Here is an 18,913-nt window from a genome sequence, read left to right as displayed (position 1 = left end):
GCTCAAGAGCTGAAATCGTAACTTCATTTTAGAGGAAAGAAAACGAACCCATAACTGATAGGATCTCACGCATTCCTGTACTCATTTGGAGGCTTTTGTGGCAGCAACGCTAGGTGAGAAATCTCAAAGGCTTGGGAGATTTGCAGCCCAAGTGATCACATAGCATCCCTGGGTTCAGTCCCATCCCCCACCTACGCCACCCGGTAACAATGACAGGCGGTATCTGTGCGCCAGAAGGAAGAGCTTACAAGGGGTGACTGCATTTGGAAATAGAAGCCCCTGTTAGCAGCCGGAAGCATTGGTGCTGAAAGCAATCACTGGTGTCAAGAACTTTCTTAGCTAAGCACTGCAGCTGGTGGCAATAAATAGCATTCTAATAAAGGGGGATGTTCAACCCATGACATAAGCGAATACTGTTTCAACCACAAAAAGTAATTTATGGAGGCTGCATGTGTCTGAAATGGATTTTCTTCCCCTCCTCCCTCCACATTTACACATAAAAAAAAAATATGCTAAGATTTTGACGGCGGGAAAGATCTGCATTTTAAATCAAAACGAAATGGAAAGATCAATGAAAAGTGTACTGCATTTTTAAAGGGTGCAATGATACATAACGTCTTAAGGAGGTTCGTTGTGTCATACAGCACAATTGCCTCCATTCCTAAACAAGACAGATGCCATTTTCGATGCCTGTGAATATACTTTATTGCACAGAGGCTAATAACTCCTCCCCACTTTCTCAGCAAAATGTTATTCATAAATCCCCTCCCCCCTGCCCCAACCTACAACCTGTGTACCAACTATCGTGTCTTTCTCTTTCTTTCCCTGCCCCATAATAACACCCCCTAACAAGCAAACGTCACAGAAACCCCACCAGCACCGCCAGGCCTTTATATACAAGCGAGGCAATTACCTGCAACAGAAGCACCCCTACAAGGGACGATGGAGCAAAACTACAGATGACGGCAAAACCAAGCCCATCTAACCTATTAACTCATTGAAGCCTCCACAGTAAATACATTATTAGTTGTGACAGACTTGAACTTATACCGCTGTTCTTTGTTATGTGTTATATTTATTCCACATGTTTTTTCTCTTTCATAATTGTTGTGAAACACAGCCATTTCACATACTGTATCATATCCCACTGGGATAAACATTGTGAACATGGTACCAGAGGAATTTCCCTTTGATTTAAACTTTTCTCCTACTGCTCCCTTTTGCACAGAAGTGGGGTGGGGAGATGCTTTTCTACTCAGTCGATGGAGCCAACTGGCTCTTTCCTTAAATGAGCATGCAGCCCCTGTTGAAGAGCACTGCGCACGGTCACAGAGAAAGGACGATTTTGTTTCCACTGCGGGGTCCGGTTGTACAAGCCTGCAAAATGAGGAACAGCTTAACAGTTAAGTCATCACTCCAGACACTGTCCCACTGTCTTAGAAGGCTAAGCATTGGCACCCGCATTTGAAAGACATTAGAGGAAGGTCCCCTCTCTGCTGTATACTTTGAACTGTGTTTTTGAAAATAGAACTTGAAATAAAGAAAGGCTACACTTAGCTAAGAAAGCATGGGACCTTAACAGAAACATTCAGTTAGATGCAGTCTGCTTCAGGTGTAAGAACTGGACGTTGACGTCTTCAAACAATTTAGTCTCTGTCCTCCCAGTTGTATTTTGTTTGTTGACCCCGATCCAAGGGAGGTCTGCAAACATGACTCGGTTCCTTCCAACATGTGGCTGTGTACCTGGGCGCTTTCTTCTGTAGTTCTGCTGGCAAGGTGGGGACAAGATGGCTTTAGGGAAAGTCTTGCGTGGAATGCATGAGGCATTTACAATGCAAAGGCCTTTACAATGGACGACACAGAATAAAAGGAAAACTTTCATCTAAAATCATACAACGTAACCTGTAGCAGTTTACAACATAAAAGAAATTCACAACATTAAAATTTAAGGTTGTAGTGCATTCACATAGCTGGAACTGCGTGACTGCCAGCGCAAATTTGGCTACCTGGTGGGTGATGTATAGATGTTTATCTGCTAGGAGTTCAACTGTCACTTCCTGTGCAAATCGACCTGGAAGCCAATTAAGAATTGGTGATATAAATTTTCCTCTGGGCATTGTATACAGGGGGCAAATCAGTAGATAGTGTGTAATGTCCTCTACCTGATTGCACCCATATATACATTTGTGATCCATATGGGGAATTCCCCGATATCTCCCCTCTAAATATGCTGAGGGCAACTGTTTGAATCTTAGTTCTGCAAAGTTGTGGGAAGGTCAGAGTCTCAAGGTAACGGGGCCTTGAGTGATTGGCCTTAATTTGGGGGTACCAAGTAGAGTAATGGGCGGAAATGATGGATGCTCTGTCTTGGTTAGCATCCTGATCAAAAATCCATTTTCTAAGGTCAAGTGGGCTAAGGGCTAAGTAGTTATCCATTTGAAGATTATAAGCCCATAGCTTATTTTGGGACTTTTGTGCCCAGCCCCCTGTCCTTAGTTGCTCTAATCAGCAGAGCTTAGTAAGAGTATGATCCTGGAAGGCCTTTAGCTTGCATCAGTATCCCAGATAGGCTGGATCAATTCTGGCTGCTAGCAAGGGGAGGCCCAACTCAGTTCTGTGGTGGGCTGCCAGTGTCCTGCAGGAAAGCCCCCAAATCTGCCTCATAAATTTATTTTGTAGGACCTCTATTTCAGATTTAATACCAGTTCCCCCTATGTTAGCCCCATAGAGCAGGGCTGCCCAACCGGTCAACCGCGATCAACAGGTTGATCCCCGTATGATTGTGGTTGATCACTGGATCATTATCACTCGCGTTGTTTAGAATCATGTCTCCGCCCCCCTTTCCCCTTGGTCTTTCCCTGCGTCGTGTTTAGTGTGCGTTCCTTTGTTGTCTGCTGTAGTGCTGTGCTTGTGTGTTAGTATCTGCGTTGTTGGTGAGCGATTTATTTTAATTCTGCATACTTACTGTTTAATAAACGGTGAACAACTTTGGTCTGGCCCCCTCAAAAAATCTCAACCACTCCGAACTCCCCTCCCCCCAAATGGGTAGATCACTCCCCCTCCCCCCCAGGAGTAGATCGCAGTACCTTGGGAGTTGGACGTCCCTGCCATATAGCATTTGGAACATTAGAGACAACGATCTTAATAGCTGGGTTGAATATGGCTTAATATGGCTGAGTATGGTGCATGCACGCCCTTTGAATGGAAGAACCTATGAGGCAGGGACTGTCCTGAAGTTTTGTAATAACTGGTATTTAGGGCAAGGTATTGAGAGATTTCAGGTGAGAGGTGGGAAACACAGACCTTGATATGAGCTCTTGCAGCTTTTCTACAGAGTTATTGGAGGAGGCAGGCAGGATCCCATCTTCTGGACCTTTGTTTGTGGGGGGAAGATTACTGTTTTGCAGCTGAGAAGGATTTTTGTGTTTCATGTTTAGTGCTTATGCTTTTGCCTCCCTGGGGATGTCTCTGTTTCTCTGGTGGACTTATTGCAAGTTAGCCATGATAGCTATGTTCCAATGCCATGGTCAGAGGCAAGCAATGCTTCTGTGTACCGGTTTCTGGTAACCACTGGGTGGGGTGGAAAGAGAGCAGTGCAAGAGATTCACAGCATGATGGCAATGGTCCATGCAGGACAGTGGTGTCCAAACGTTTTTCAAAGAGGGCCAGATTTGATGAAGTGAAGGGCTGTGAGGGCTGAGCAAAGTTGACCTTTTATTAGGACTGAAGTTGTTGAGGTTTTTTTTAGGATTTTACCCAAGGAAATAAACTGCCACAGGAGCCGGATTAAATTAGGCCCCTGAAACGGACTTTGGACATGCCTGATGTAGGATGTAGTCCCACATTCTAGGGCCAGGGAAAAGTTGATGATTCATAGACCCCCCTCCCCCTGTCTTGAGATAGCTCATTCAGTAGAGCACAGGACTCTTAATCTCAAGATTTGAGTCCCACATTGGGCAAAAGAGTCCTGCATTGCAGGGGGTTAGACTAGTACTCCCTTCCAACTCTACAAGTCTATGATTAACTGTTGGTTCCTGTAACCTATGTAACATGTCTGCCTTCTTTCTGGATCATATAATCACATGGGCCCCCTCCACTCACACAGAGAGTTCCTACCATGGAATCTCTCTGTGCATCTGTTAAGGCCGCGGTGACGGTGGCTTCTGAAATTATGGCTGCATGAAAGATAGACATCCGTGTGAAGGCTGTTCCCAACATCATCCACATGCGGAGTGTAGTTGCATGGACAAGTCACTTCTGAGCTGAGATTCATTGCAGCCTTCACTGGAATGAAGAACACTTTAAGGGCAGGGCATTAGGGACGGTTGCTCTTCATGACTGCATTAGAGATTAAAGGGCAAATAATGGGTGGGAATAATTAGAGGAAAGTATGAGCAGCTACACAAAATGTGGTTCTGAACATTTTCTGTAGTCTGTTGCAACCATCTTCAGCCCTGGAAGATGTTTAAATAAGAGGATGGGGCCCAGCTGTAAAATCTGGATCCAGATCTGAACTTTCTCAAAGTTCAAGGTTGTTGTGATCAGGGTTTCTCCCTCCTCCCTTTTCTTTTCTTTATTATTTGTTCTCATCTCTAATATAAACTCCAAACTTTTAAGGTAACTCTAATCAGATGTTCGCAGGATCCAATGGAAGACTAATGCAGTAAAAGATGAAATAAAATATGTCTGGCATTGGGAACAGATTTTAATGGGAATTCTCAGAGAGATGTGGCCACAATTCACCAGGCATTGCTGCTCCTCTGTCTCCATCTCCGCTGGGCTTGTGCAGAAACAGCAAACAAGTCCCTCTGAAAGGAATGACCCTGAAGGAGCAGCGATAGGTGGATTGGATCCGATTCCACAATACATGAAAATTGCAGTCAACAATCAGCACCTCTTTCCCCATTTCCTAACATAGGCACCCTTTTTGTTGTTAATTGTTAGGCTATTCTTAAAGAGACTGCTAGTTTACAAAACTGGTTTTCAAGCTTTTGCCCATCGGTGGGGCATGAGACTCTTAATCTCAGCTTTCTGGGTTCAAGCCCCATGTTGGGTGAAATATTCAAGGATTGAAGAGGGTTGGACTAGATGACCCCCGTGGCCCCAGGTCTACAATTCTGTGGTTCTATGGTTCTTTATATATCAACTCATTTGCCAAGGCATTTGGGGGCATGTTCTATGGCGGCTTTCCCCAAACTGGTGCCCTTGAGATGCTTTGGACAACAATTTGCATAATCTCTGGCCATTGACCCTGCTGCCTGAGACAGATGGGAGTTGTTGTCCCAAATCTCTGTAGGGCACCATTTGGGGAAGGTTGTGGGGGAAGGCACATAGTCAGTCAAGGCAGGGCACTGACCAGGTTTGTTGGGCCTCACTATACATTGCAGAGGAAACTCAGAAGTGACTAGCAAGCAATTTTCACTTGTGTAGAACCACAAATGTTAATTTAGTTCATGCCTTCTAAATGGTAGGGAATGTATAATCAATCTAGCTGAAATTCACCCACATGGATTTTCAATGGGCTAAATCGGCTTCATAAAACTTCTCAAATTTATTTATTCTTAGCTTGATTCATGTGAAATCTTTCAGATTAAAATTTGAAAATCTATGTTTTCTTCCACAAGATCACATATAATTATCTCATTTGTGGAGTGATCATGTCTCTAGTGATCAAGTCCCTTCACTGCCTCAAATTTTATCGAAAAGCTTCAACTTGCAGTTCCACAGATTAAAACTTGAATAGAGAAACGAAAGTTGATGGATGAGACAGAAAACACACACACAGAGTCAATTGGTATAATGAGTGATACTCCTATTTTCATTTCACATGCAGCCACTGATATATTATGCTGTGTCATACTTTGCAAAAGGAGATATTGATCTGCATAGATGATCAGAAATGTAATGTGTGGAATGGGAACCTATGCATCTTGCTGGGCTTGGTTTCTGCTTCACATCTTGTAGCCATAAATGATTCTACGCAGCATTGGCAGCTTGTGCAATGGGCTCAGTGACCATCAGCATCTACCAGCAGGTTCTCCTGGCAGAGGCAAAGCTGGCTAGGCAGGCAGGTATCCTGCTGCATGGCTAGCAGAATCCAGTGTTGTCCAATAACAGCAGTGGACTAGAGCCAATGCTGGGTGCTGCTGGCCATTTAGTAGTCAGATTGATACATGCATTGCACTCCCTCCAGTCGGCCATGTCTGCAAGGCCACCAAGTGATACCTCCCAATAAGGGCTTACTGCAGTTGATGTTTTAGTTGTGGCAACTGGAACACCAGAAGCTGCCTTATACGGAGTCAGGCCATTGGCTCATCCAGCCCAGTGCCGTCTACAGTGACTGGCAATGGTTCCCCGGGGCTTCAGAAAGGAGACCTTCCCAGCCCTGCCTGGAGATGCTGAGTATTGAAACAGGGACTTTCCACATGCAAAGCAGAAGCTCAACCACTGAGCTGTGGTCCTCCCTCTGCTTACTAATTTGCATGAACATTCACTGCCATGCAGACATGAACAGACAGGAGACAAGAGACTGCGTGAACTGACTCACTGCCGCCACCACGTTCTTCAGAGATGGTTCCACCACCAGTCAAAACGCTGAAACCTCGTCACATACCCGTCCCAGTGTTCAGATGACATTTTCGTTCTGTTCTAATTTAACAGCCTATGATGAACTGAGGAGGTGGGTGGGTGGATAGACTTTGGCTTCCCACCCAAGCAAATCCGGAAATGCATATTATATTGGGAGAGCAGTTCATTTAGCCCTAATTTTAGCATGGACACGTAAGTGACATTTCCTTACATGGCATCTTTCGCTGATGTGCTCCTCCTAGCTTGAAGTCAGGGCCCTCAAGGTTTCCGAAGTGAAAAGCGTGCATGGCAGCATCTTGAGGATCTGACAGATTTCAAATGCCTTGCCTGATTTTACATTGGAGATGAGCTTCAAGTAAAGAATGCTAAAAAGATGTTTAAGCTAAGAGGTTAGCCTCATACCATCTGGAGAAGCGCCGTCGCTGACGGAAGTAGCTCTGAGGTTTCCAAAGGACCACTAAAGCTCGCAGGCTGAATGCTTTCCGTGCAAAATGTTAGGCAACTCGCAGCAACAATCTCAATGCCTGTCCACTCACGGATGGCCCTTTAAATGCAGCCAAGGAAGCAGAGCCCTGTACACAACAGCAAGTCTTCTTTACACTATCTCGTTGCTTGCCGAGATTTATTGCATTTTGATAAACGATCGTTTATGTTGTTTTGACAATTGGAGAATTTATGAATCAGAGCTATTTGCCTAAAGTGATGAACTGAATTGTAAAAGAACCATTAGCAATGATGACACCATTTGAAATTTGTTTAAGAATCAAGTTACAGTTTTGCTTTCTTTTCAATAAGGAGCAAAAAGACAGCCAAGGAGCATTCATTTCAGTGTAACAAGCTTCTGACAGGCCTCATCAAGAGAGCTTGCACAGCCAAAGTTATAGGCTGGGTTTCCTACCCCCTGTTTCAGACGTACATAACTTTCCCAACTGAGACCAAGCAATCCCCCAACTCATATTTTCCAGTTTCATGTGCCATTTCCTGCTGGACACTGAAATGAGACGGGATAGAATCTTTATCTGGATATAATGGTTTTCTGACACCTTACTAGGACTGCTTAAAAAATGTCTATATATTATTCACATGATCCCAGTGGATACACTTGGATCAGAAAGTTTACTGTTTCCCAAATTTTAGCCTAGCCAATGGTGTTTAGTGTCATTATTTGTCTCCATTTGTCCATTGTGTATATCACTGTCCCACATGCTATAATAGTGAAATGCAGGCTAAAAGCACATAGCCAACCAGAATGGTCAACCACTTCTGACTCTCCTTCTGGGCACGACTTACCAACCAATTTAAAAGTTGCAAAGAGACAATGGATTGTGTCCAATGTTGCAGTTTTGCTTGCACAACAGACTTCCGGTACAAACATTGTAAATAGTTTCAAAACACAACCACAAAGCAAGCCAAATGCAAAATCCATAAAGACCTCCACAAGAATCCACAGTAACGGTATTCAAGTCAAAATGGAGTTTAAATGAAAAGACCCAGAAAGGCCCCGGTATAATGAGGAGCAATAGTCAGAATGCCAATTTTTGTTTTCTACCCTTTAGAACTACTCTCTGCATGCTTCTTGTACCTTGCTAGACTGAACGAATAAAAAACCCCTACACTATATGATAGGTTTCAAAATCAAAAAGTACAAACAGGATGCATCTTGGGATTTTGAGTGTTCAAACCGGTGGGGGCTTTGACCCACAGGCTGAATGTGGACTTCCAGGCTTCTTTGCCCTGCCCTCAGGATTCTTCCCAGGTGACACCCTTCACTGGCCTCCATCTAAATGCCTCTCAGATGCTTTTGCCCAGCTGGATTGCTGGAGGAAGCATTATGTTCATTGGGTCCCAACAGAGGTTCTACTGGTAAAAAAATAATAATCTGTGTTGTTTATTTCTCTATGGGGAGTAGAGTTAAGAGAGGGAAACTGAAAGAAAGTGAGAACAAGCAAGATGTGACTAATTAGGAATAAAAGCTAGTCTGGTCTGGAAAATGAGAATGTAGTCATCTGCTAAAGAGGTGGCCTTCACTTTGGCCAGCCCCATAAATCTCCAGGAGCTTTCACCCCTTGAAGACTATCCTCTCAGCACTGAACTAAGAATGAATTGTGTTGTGAATTTGGACGGGGCAGCATGGACTGTATGCCTGAGTCCCTTCTAATTCCTGGATCCAGCAAGGGTTAAAATCAACGAAGGAGCCCCTTGTTTAATATGGCCAGGCAAGGGCCATAAGTATGGGTCATTAGAGGAACAAAGGAAGTGACTCTGCGCCAGAAAACAAATAGTTAGATTGAAGGACAATAGAGCTGTGTGTGAGAGATGAAAGTTAGAAGCAGGCAGAAGCCAAAGAGGGAGAGCCATGCTTGATTTCCGCTTGAATCTAAAGCTATGATGATGGGAGAAGCAGAATCTGTGAGTTAATGCTGTGAGTGAGCCCCTCCATTTTAGGCTCAGGTTGCAAAGGTAAAGGTAAAGGTAAAGGTTGTATATATGTGCAAATAAATCCTATATCATAAAGACACCACAGTCTCTGCTGTCCCTCATTCCCAGGAAACGGAGCCGTGGGTTAGTATCTTGAACCCCTGGAATCTTGCACGGCTTGGAGACTGGGATGGTGTGCAACAATATTATTACGAGACAATTCATTTTTCTGCTTCCCCTCCCCCGTTCTTTATTTGCCCCTCAGTTCAGCGGAATATTGGTTAGAAAGACAGAACCTCTAGACTTGTTTCAAAAAGTTTATAAAAGTGGTGATGGCACAAGGAGTGAGAATCTGGTTGTTTACTGCTGGTAACGTGGCACCAGTTGTTTGGGAATCACTCGGCACTTTTGATGATGTGATATTTAAGTTTTGGGTTTCTCTCTCACACCCCTCCCCTGCCCCCATCGAGACATCTTTGAAAACATGAACCAAATAATGTCCCAATATGCTGTAGATCATCCATTTGAACAAATCAGCTCTGGAACAAATCAGTTATACTCCTGAATGCTCACACACACACACACACACACACACACACACACACAGGCACAGAGACATAATTTAATCAGCTCCAAGATTCCTTATATATTATGACAAAGCTGTGCCCCTCCAGGGTGCTCATCTGCCACAGAGCAAATTTTATATGTCACTCAGATGTGTTCCAACTTGCCATTATTTTTGTGGTGTCTGTAGCATGGTATTTATGGCAATTCGAGAACAATCTAAAGAAACATATTAAGAGCTTTGTGCAGGGGGGCGGGCGGGGAAAATAAAGCTACATATGTAGAGCTGATCTGCAGTTCATATGAATCAGTGTTAGTCACCACAGTAAATCAAACCATTTTGATTTACGCTAGTGGAGAGGACCTTGCTCCATATCCATGTTGGGAATGAATTTAACCCTGGGGTTGTTTGCGGAGAGCATTGCTTGCATTTTCTAATTGTTTTGTCTGCAGTGCACAGATTTTGAATAAAAAAACACAACAAAGTATTAAAAAATCCAAACAATGAAAACATTCATTTTTATTTTATTCTTTTTTTCTTAAAAAACAAACAAACTTCATAATGCCCTGGCAAGTTGGCTGTGGTTAGCTACTGTGAAAGCTTCACAAGCTGCCCCTCAATCTGGACCCCTGGAGAGGATTCCAAGTGAGGGGGAAGAGGAAACAGGAGAACAATGGAGAGACAATGAAAATTTGGTGGTGGTGGGGTGGTAGTGGGGGGGGGGGCAGAGAAATCATGGCAGGCTTCCAGCAGGCTTTCACACAGAAAGTATTTTTGGCCCACTACGAACGGATCAAGATCACGTCTTAAACTGAGGTATTGAAATTAAGTTAACAGTTTGGGTACAGATGTAACATATTTAGGGAATTAGCTGAGCTGCTTAGATACATCTGATGTCCAGACATACGTGAACAGACATCCCACCAGATTCTCAATGTTAGGGCTGCCAGACTTTAATAGCAGCTTGATATGCTGGAATTAGCAGGTGAAGGTATCTATGACATGGCCATAGCTACAGTGGCCAGCTGAACAGCTGGCAACCTTGTTCAGGGTTGCTGCTTCATGGCTGAAGGGCTATGAATGTGGTTACCCTCTCCCTTTTCAGCATAGGCCTCAAGCAGTATGACTTTTCCAGAGACATTTCTGGGTTGCTGAGCAAGTGCTCCAGTGCCCATGCAACCAATTCAGATGTCATGGTCCCATTTTGATTGAGAGGCTTGGAAACGTGCCCAGTGCTTATTCACTCTCTCCTCTCCCTTTCCTAAGCATAGTTTGCTGTGAGTGGGAATACTATACTGTGTGCTCACCAGGAATTATGTCCAAACCATTATTTGAAACTGCAGCTTGAAGAGAATCGCAAACCATAGTCCTGCCCTAAGCATCGTTTGCTTGACAATGGTTAGAAGCAGAACCAGAAAAAAGAAAATGGGGAACAATAGCAAAAGAGGAGGAGAAGGAAGAACATGACCCACAACATATTACCAACCCCTCAAACCATGGTTTAGAACAGTGTTTCCCAAACTTTTTTGGGCAACGGCACACCTGTTTACTGAAAAAAAATCTCACGGCACACCACCATTAAAGCCCCGCCCCGTGACGTCAGCGCGCAGCGTCACGCCGGGAGGGACGCACGAAAGTGAAAGTTTTTTCCCTCCCCCTTGCCGGGGAACCTCCAAGCTTTGGGGGTGGGAGGAGGCAGCAGAGCGAGGGACTGAGGGACGGCGGCAACTGAGGCGGCGGCGGCTGTTGTGGTGGTGGCGGCGATAGCGGGCGGAGGAGGGGGCGGCGGCGGGGCTTGAGGAGCCGTCGCCGGGAGTTGCTGCTGCTGTTGTTGCTGCTGCTGCCCGGACATGCTGGCCTCCTCCTCCTCCGCTGTCTCGCGCTCCTCCCTTTTGCACGCGCTGCCCCGCCGCTCGGCACCACCACCGCGGAGCCGCCCCCGGCTCGACGCGGATCCTCGCCGCCGCCGCCTCTCACCGCCCGACTCGCCCGCCTCCCTCCCACGGCACACCAGTCAATGTCTGACGGCACAGTAGTGTGCCGCGGAACACCGGTTGGGAAACACTGGTTTAGAAGATTGGAGCATTGTGTTTATATTGGCTAGTCACTTACACATCACAAAAGAAGAGTGGAGAGAGAGAGAGAGAGAGAGAGAGAGAGAGAGAGAGAGAGATATGACAAAGGGGGGCACAAATTTGCATATGCTAAGGTATATATGCATATGTACATTAAGAAAATACTATAATTTAAATCAGCAAAGGCAAACCCTGGCCCTTCAGATTTTGCTGAACTTTAATTCCCAACGTCCCTAATGTTTATGCCAGCTGGGGTTTGCTGTATAAATAGACAATCCCTGGAGATCAATAAAAGTGAGTCTGGGGACAGATTATAAAGTTACCCATTCCCAGCCACTCAAGGGAGATGAAAGTGGTAACTGGGGTTTGCAGGGCTTTAAAAATGTTTTAAAACCTTATAAATAGTATTTGGCCAGGAGTGGCGTAGGGCAAAAGAAATAATGTCTGTTGTGGGAAAGTTTCTTGCCTGTTTCTGAGCTAATTCATCTCCATAACACCCATTCAAAAATGAAAAATCAGGTATTAATATTAGATTAGTTTTCAACCACCAATGAAGAAAGCTTCACCTTGGTTTATCAACTTGAGTTCTCATAGGGTGATTGTTTAGGCGTAAATTCCAGAAGTTGTTCCAAAAGTCTCAGATTTGCTGGCTCAAAACAGTGGGAAGATCGGAATCCAGAGATAGCTCGAAAAGTAGATTTCAAGAAATGTCGCTTTTATACTCAGCAAGGCACTTTGCAGTCTTCTTTCTCTTCTTCACACAGGCACAGAAGGAGAGAAAGAAAGAAACCAAAGATGGCAGGGGAAGAGATAAGCCTTCTTGACATTGCATGGATTTCATCGGTGGCTCATGTACTCATGCAGGCAGTGAATCATACTGATAATTACAATAAGATCATGTTGAAAATAAATTCCCTCCGTTTTTAAGGAAGTGCAGATTTTGGAATTAGCTTACTGACTTCTAATGTTGTGCTACAAATAATTCCCCTAAATCAAATTTTAATTCCCTTTCTGCCATACCAGTTCTGTGTTGATTTAATTTTTTGCAGTCAGCTTAGCCATTTCCTTTGCTGTTTGTGCTAATAACTCTTTTTAATCATATTTGTTTGTGACTCCAGAGCCTAACGACACACGATATACACTGGGGAAGAGCAAAGATCTTCTCTTTCTCTCTGTGTCATTCTCCCACCCCCGGTACTTCATGCCCCCTCCCTTCAACAACAAAGTCTTTCCACAATGAATCTTGCAATCGTGTCTATTTTTGAAAAGAGGTAGAGCTCCGCCAGTCAACATCACCATGGCTGGAGACAACCTCTGGGGTCCCCAAGGAGGACAGACGGAAAGGCCCACCATCACAAGAGACCTCAGTAGCAGCTGCCCTTTCCTCAATCAAGGGGAAAGCAGCAGGGGCGAGTCCTCCTCAATCAAGCAGGGTAAGACCTTCCCGGGTCATTACACAGGTGTCCTATTCCCTGCAGAGAAGAACAAGGCTTCTTTAAGCTATTGGATAGTCAATCGAGGTGTCATCTTTTAAAGAGAAAGTAACTTCGCTCTTTCTTCAGTGTCTGCCTGCCATGCTTGGTTGACTGTCCTTCCTCCCCTGCCCCTTTGGCAAGCCTTACTTACATATGTTCCCTTGTAATGGATGCGCATGCATAATTTCCCCTATCCCTTCTCGGTATTTTGATAATTTCACGCAACCATTTCCATTCAGTTCCTTCCTCACCTGCCCAGCGTGGCTGACCCAAAGGTGTGTACATGCTCTTCAAAAAGATCAAAACTTTTTTTTTTAAGGAGTACCTTAAAAGAAGCAAAAACAATATAGGTTAGGCAGGATGAATCTGGGACAGAAGAGGTGAAAAGGTGGGTCAAATAGATGATGGTGATGACGATGACGGTGATGACGACTGGCATTTTTATGCTGCTTTTCTGCCGATAAAAGACTCTCAAAGCAGATTACTGATTTCAGTGGGAAGCAGTGGCGTAGCGTGGGGGGTGCAGGGGGGGCTGGCCGCACCGGGCGCAACATCTGGGGTTAGGGCAAATCCATGAGTTAGGGGGCGCAAATCCACGGGTTAGGGGGTGCAAATTACTTGCCTTGCCCCGGGTGCTGACAACCCACGCTATGCCACTGGTGGGAAGACAATCACTAGCCTCAGGTTCACAATCTAAGAGACATGAAACAAAGGGGGGGGGGAATATCAGGGGGGAAAACAAACTCAGACACTTAGTGAACAGAAGCAAAGGCATATTTTCCAGAAGATCAAAAAATTGTTGCTTTTTCAGCAGAGCTGCTGGAGAGGCCCTTCAGTCTCCTCTCTCCTCTCATAGGCTGCTGTAGATGACAACTTAGGAAGGAGCCTAATGCAGTTTGTCTCTTAAGCAGATCTGATGCAGTGTCATCATTGCCTGTCCTGATGTTTTCCCATGAGTGTTCCTTCTTCTCACCCCAATCACTAAATTCCAGATCCCAAACCTGAAGAGACTCCAGCTATCTAAGCAGAAGGGGGCCAGGCTGTGGGTCAGACCCTCCTAGAATTACTTAAGTTGATTTTATGTGGCTGCTGCTTTAGTGGGATCAGAGACGAGGACCTGAATGGACAGGGAGCAGACAGGGCTGTTTCCTGGGCGCTGAGATTCGACTCCTGTACCCCTCCCCCCAAACTTTTGATGGTTGTAAAATCCTATCCCTCAGAATCCCCAGTTTTTCCAGAAACAGTTCTGGGTAAGTTGCTAAGATACTATCTTGCATTTAAGCCAAGCTAGTACTGTTTACGAGCTCATTCAGAATGTGATAGTTTGAATCACAGCAAGATATGCATTGTTCTCTCTCTCTCTCTCTCTCTCTCTCTCTCTCTCTCTCTCTCTCCAGCCTCCCATCAAAACTTTCCTTATTCTTCCTCCCACCTCTTCTGACCACAATGTCCACTGCCCTAGTTGATTTGTTCCGGAATTAAACCAACGAATACGAGATTCTAATATGGAATCACTAGAAAACCAAGCCAAATGTTGACATTAAAACACTTGTGATCTCTTGAAGCATGTCACGAGGTTCATTATTATGGGTCTTTATAGCATTTAATAAATATTTATCTCTTCTGAAACTGTTACAGACACCTTTTAAATTTTTCATTTATGAAGATCTAATGAACACTTAATGTTTTTAATAAATGGCTAATCAATTGTTATATTATTAGAGAGTCCAAAAGATCAGGGGACTGCTTATAACTATATTTTATAACCATATATTGATGAGCTTATAACCATAACACAGTTCTGTAACATGCCTATATGCACCTATTAATCACAATGCCGCAAGGGACCATCTTCCCTGCCCAGGCTGTATTGATATACAGCACCACTCCACAGGTGTGAGTTGGCTAAGCGGGAGGAACAACGTGGCTCAGAAGCTAAGTCAGCACCTTTCATCTCTTTCAGAAGTCTTCAAGACAAGCAACCCAATTATGTAAAGTAATAGAAAGATTAGGCCCTAAGGGTGCAGTCCAGAGAAATTTAGGCCCACTCAAATCCCGCTAATTCCAACAGGACTTAAGTGTGCCTAATGTTCACTTGATTGTGCTGTAAGACTGCAATCTAAAACCGATTAAGACGCAGTGCATGGACTCCAGCTCATTTAGCACCATTGATTCCATGTGACCATTGACTTCAGTGGGATTAAATTAGTCTAAATCCAAATGTTCCAGTTTTCCTGGTTTGCGGATAGAGTTGCCAAGCTGAAATTCTGTAGCCAATGATTCTATGAGAGTCCCACAGCAGGAACAGCTTCAAAGTCACAGAATAAAGATTTAAGATACAGTACTAATGATAATTGAAATGTTATGCTCATCTGAATGGCTGCTTCTCAAGTTCTTTCATTGCCTTGAGTCTAACATAGCAACATGGGAAGTGTCCCAAAGGAAGCATTTTCATGGGATTCCATCCCAGAAGGCATTTTGGGGGATTCCACAATGCAATGAAAATTCCGCCATGATTTCTGCCTGCTGTATACGTGGATGAGGAACCAGCAGAGGTCATTCCTATCTAGAAGAAACCTCTGGAGCATTTGATTGACAGCCCCAGTTCTTATTCCCAATTGTAGCTGGACTTCCTCTGGCCAGCATAGCTCTTGTGATGTGCTCAGATACGTATCGTTGTGCACAAACCTTAGGGCAATCTGACATGTAGGACCCCATCGTATCAAAGTGATTTCCAGTGCTGTTTCTCTTCATTGATAACATCTGCTAAAATGTCACAAAGACTCTGTGAGGTAACCCTGTGAAGAGTTGACATTAAAAATTCCCTAAGATTGAATCATTTGTTTTCTAAAGCCACTACAGGCAACTCCCAATTTACGCAGGGGTTACGTTGCAAGGTACCGCACATTTAAGCGAAATTGTGTATATTTGAAACACCATTGAGAAAACCTGCAAGCACCCTATTCTGCCTCCCACTCTGCCCCATTCTGCCCATTTTTGTGACTTTGGGGGTCACTTCCAGGTTCGACGTGATGCATGCATGGTTGAACACATATTGGATGTGCCTGAAACTGTACATAGTTTGTTCCAAGAGACATATAACTGTGTTCTGAAGTGTTTGGAAAAAACATTTACATCGAGATATTGCACAGAGTTGGATGGGAGGCTAGCCTTGAATCCCCAAAGTGTCTTTTTTTAAATAGCCCCACCAAAAACAATGGGGATACTGCAGAATAAACAACTAAGGATCTTAATGTCAATAGAATTAGTTTTAGAAGTCAAAGACCAGCTTGCTTGTAGAATTCTTGCCTCCTGCCCTCTGCTGGTGTTTTCAGACAATTCACACAAACAACTCCATGCTTACTCCTAAACAACTTCTTAGACTCTTAGACACAGAACACCTGCTCTGAGACAAATCCCCAGGCTGCTGCTCTTTTCTGCCTATATATATATATATATATATATATATATATATATATATATGCATAAACACAATTAACAAGGGCTGGAAAGGCAGATGGGAGATTGGCTTTGTTATAATGATCGGGGGGGGGGGGGCTTCCATTTTATTTCTTTGATCTTCCCCCACTCTTCAAGCGTCACTTCTCCACAGGCTAGGTATACAGCCTTGTCATATGTCTTTGCAGCGTCTCATAGGAATAGGGCTGTTATGATTTCTACCCTTAACACTATTAGTATGGAATATTAAATATTCCATACAGTTGCAGTCTACAAGTCGGCAAGGAACGAAACATAAGAAACAAATCATGTGCCAGCCTTCTAGTAGAGAGAGGGTTACAAAATGATGCCACGAAAACCATCAGGTCATTAGAAACCATGCACAGTTTCCAATGTGAGCTTTAACAGACTTAAAATAAAACCAAGAAAGCATTTTCTTTGGTTGATTAGCCAAACTAATCACTCACAGTTCTAATCTTATTGAAGTTTGTGTGATTTGCATTTTTTGCTTAATGATTTTGGTATATAACCCAGGATTTATGTTAATGGCAGGGACCTGCACCACGCGAATCATTATCGCCATTAGAATTTATCTTACGGCATGAACTTGCAGTACTTATCCTGTCACACTTTCATTTTATTAGAAAAGTTTGCAGAGTTAGAAGTCATTTAAAGTCATTTAATTGTTAAATGTTAATTAAAAATGCAATGGGTAATAGATTTTGACTGAGCACAGACGCAGTTCTATTGCTGCCATCAAGCATGTGAACTAAAAATACGATATGATTGGCCAAAGTGTATTCATTTTCCGGGAGAGTAGTAACCAGGCCACAGGCCACTTTCCTCTCAACATTACTCCCTCCTCCCGCTCCATCAGCGCAAGGGGCAAATAGCAAAACTATTTTTCTAGAAGCGGAAGTGCTTAAGCTGCGTTATAATAGGAATAACCTCAGCCAAGGATATTTCTTTGTGAATTAATGACCGACTGGAGTTAATGGTCATTGGCTTCACCTTAGGCCCTCAATTAAACCCTGAACCTCGGTTGGTATCACTTAATTGACTTAGTTTCATTTCATTTCAGCATTTCTAAACAGCCTGCCTGGAATCACCCTGACAGAGTTGCATGGCCTTTGTAGATGTGGTCTGACATACCCTCCATCCTCCTGCCTGGACACTTTGTTTTGTTTTGACATGGTTGCACAATGCCCTGTCCATGCATCGGCACAGATAACAGCAGATGACCGAGGCTAAATCTAGCCCAGAAATGGGAGTGTAGCAAAGGATGCAATGTAGTCGAAATGAAAGACTTAAGCCCCATTGCTTTGAATGAGAAAAGAAGGCTTCAGTGCAATTACATGGGAGTAAGAGCCATTAAATCTCATGTGGCCTATTTCTGAGTAGACATGCATAAGATGCACATTTCTCTATAATGGAGACTTGGGGGTGAGTGGTTGCCAGATCCGAGAATCAAAATTTTTATCTGCTGCAGACAGGATTGCATCCCCTCTGAAAGAAAGAAAAAAAAAGTAGTTTGGGGGTGCTCCTGGAATGATACTACTGCCATGAGAGGTTCAGGTTACCTCAGTGGCGAGGAGCACCAATGGCCTGCTTTAGTTGCTAAGCCAACAATAGCCTTTCTTGAACAGGGACAGCTTGGCCACTGTGTTCCATGCACTGGTAACCTCATGGCATTCTGTGTGGGACAATCCTTGGTCATGATTTGGGAGCTGTAGCTAGTGCAGAATTTGGTGGCTAGGGAGGGTACAGACTGGGGGATCTGGCCACACCTATTACACTGGTCTTCAATGAACTGCACTGTTTACCTATTAGTAATGGAGTCATGTTCAAGGTCTTGTTATTAACATAGAAAGCAGGGAATCTCAGACCCAGAGGTACAATGCAGCCCTCCAAGCCTTCCCTTCCCTTCCCTCTTCTGTTCCCTCTTCCCTTCCCTTCCTTTTTGCCTTCCCTTCATTTCATAGTTTTTATTCATTTTCATCTTTAAACTGTTTGACGTGGTTGCACTGAGTTATCTTGGTTTAGATTAGAGCATACGACATGCAACAATTACATCAAATGAAAAATAAAACAATAAGTACTCCAATAAATGTTTCTGACTATATTAACAAAGTTGTGTCAACTTAGATATACCAAAATTATTATTACAGATATGAAATGATGTATAGCAACGTCTGTTGCTTAGATTGGTGACCCTAAAGCAGGGGTCAGCAAACTTTTTCAGCAGGGGGCCGGTCCACTGTCCCTCAGACCTTGTTGGGGGCTGGACTATATTTGGCGGGGGGGAAATGAACGAATTCCTACACCCCACAAAT

At 44.0% G+C, this 18,913-nt stretch overlaps 1 long non-coding RNA gene across 2 annotated transcripts in view; it reads left to right on the top strand.

The window, feature by feature from the left end:
- Nucleotides 1-18,913, top strand: part of LOC114593475 (uncharacterized) — an 87,185-nt gene that overhangs the window by 17,301 nt on the left and 50,971 nt on the right. The window contains exons 3-4 of one of the 2 annotated variants that reach the window (XR_003705701.2): nucleotides 12,916-13,079; nucleotides 17,662-18,848. The exons of the other annotated variant lie outside the window; for it this stretch is intronic. This is a non-coding gene — a long non-coding RNA (uncharacterized LOC114593475). Of the gene's footprint in view, nucleotides 1-12,915; nucleotides 13,080-17,661; nucleotides 18,849-18,913 lie in introns of those variants that run through there. 2 annotated transcript variants of the gene reach the window in all.

This window comes from Podarcis muralis, chromosome 1 (genome assembly GCF_964188315.1).
Source record: "Podarcis muralis chromosome 1, rPodMur119.hap1.1, whole genome shotgun sequence".
Lineage (NCBI taxonomy): Eukaryota > Metazoa > Chordata > Lepidosauria > Squamata > Lacertidae > Podarcis > Podarcis muralis.
The sequence above is the reverse complement of the archived record's forward strand: the minus strand, read 5'-3'. Positions and strand labels throughout refer to the sequence as shown.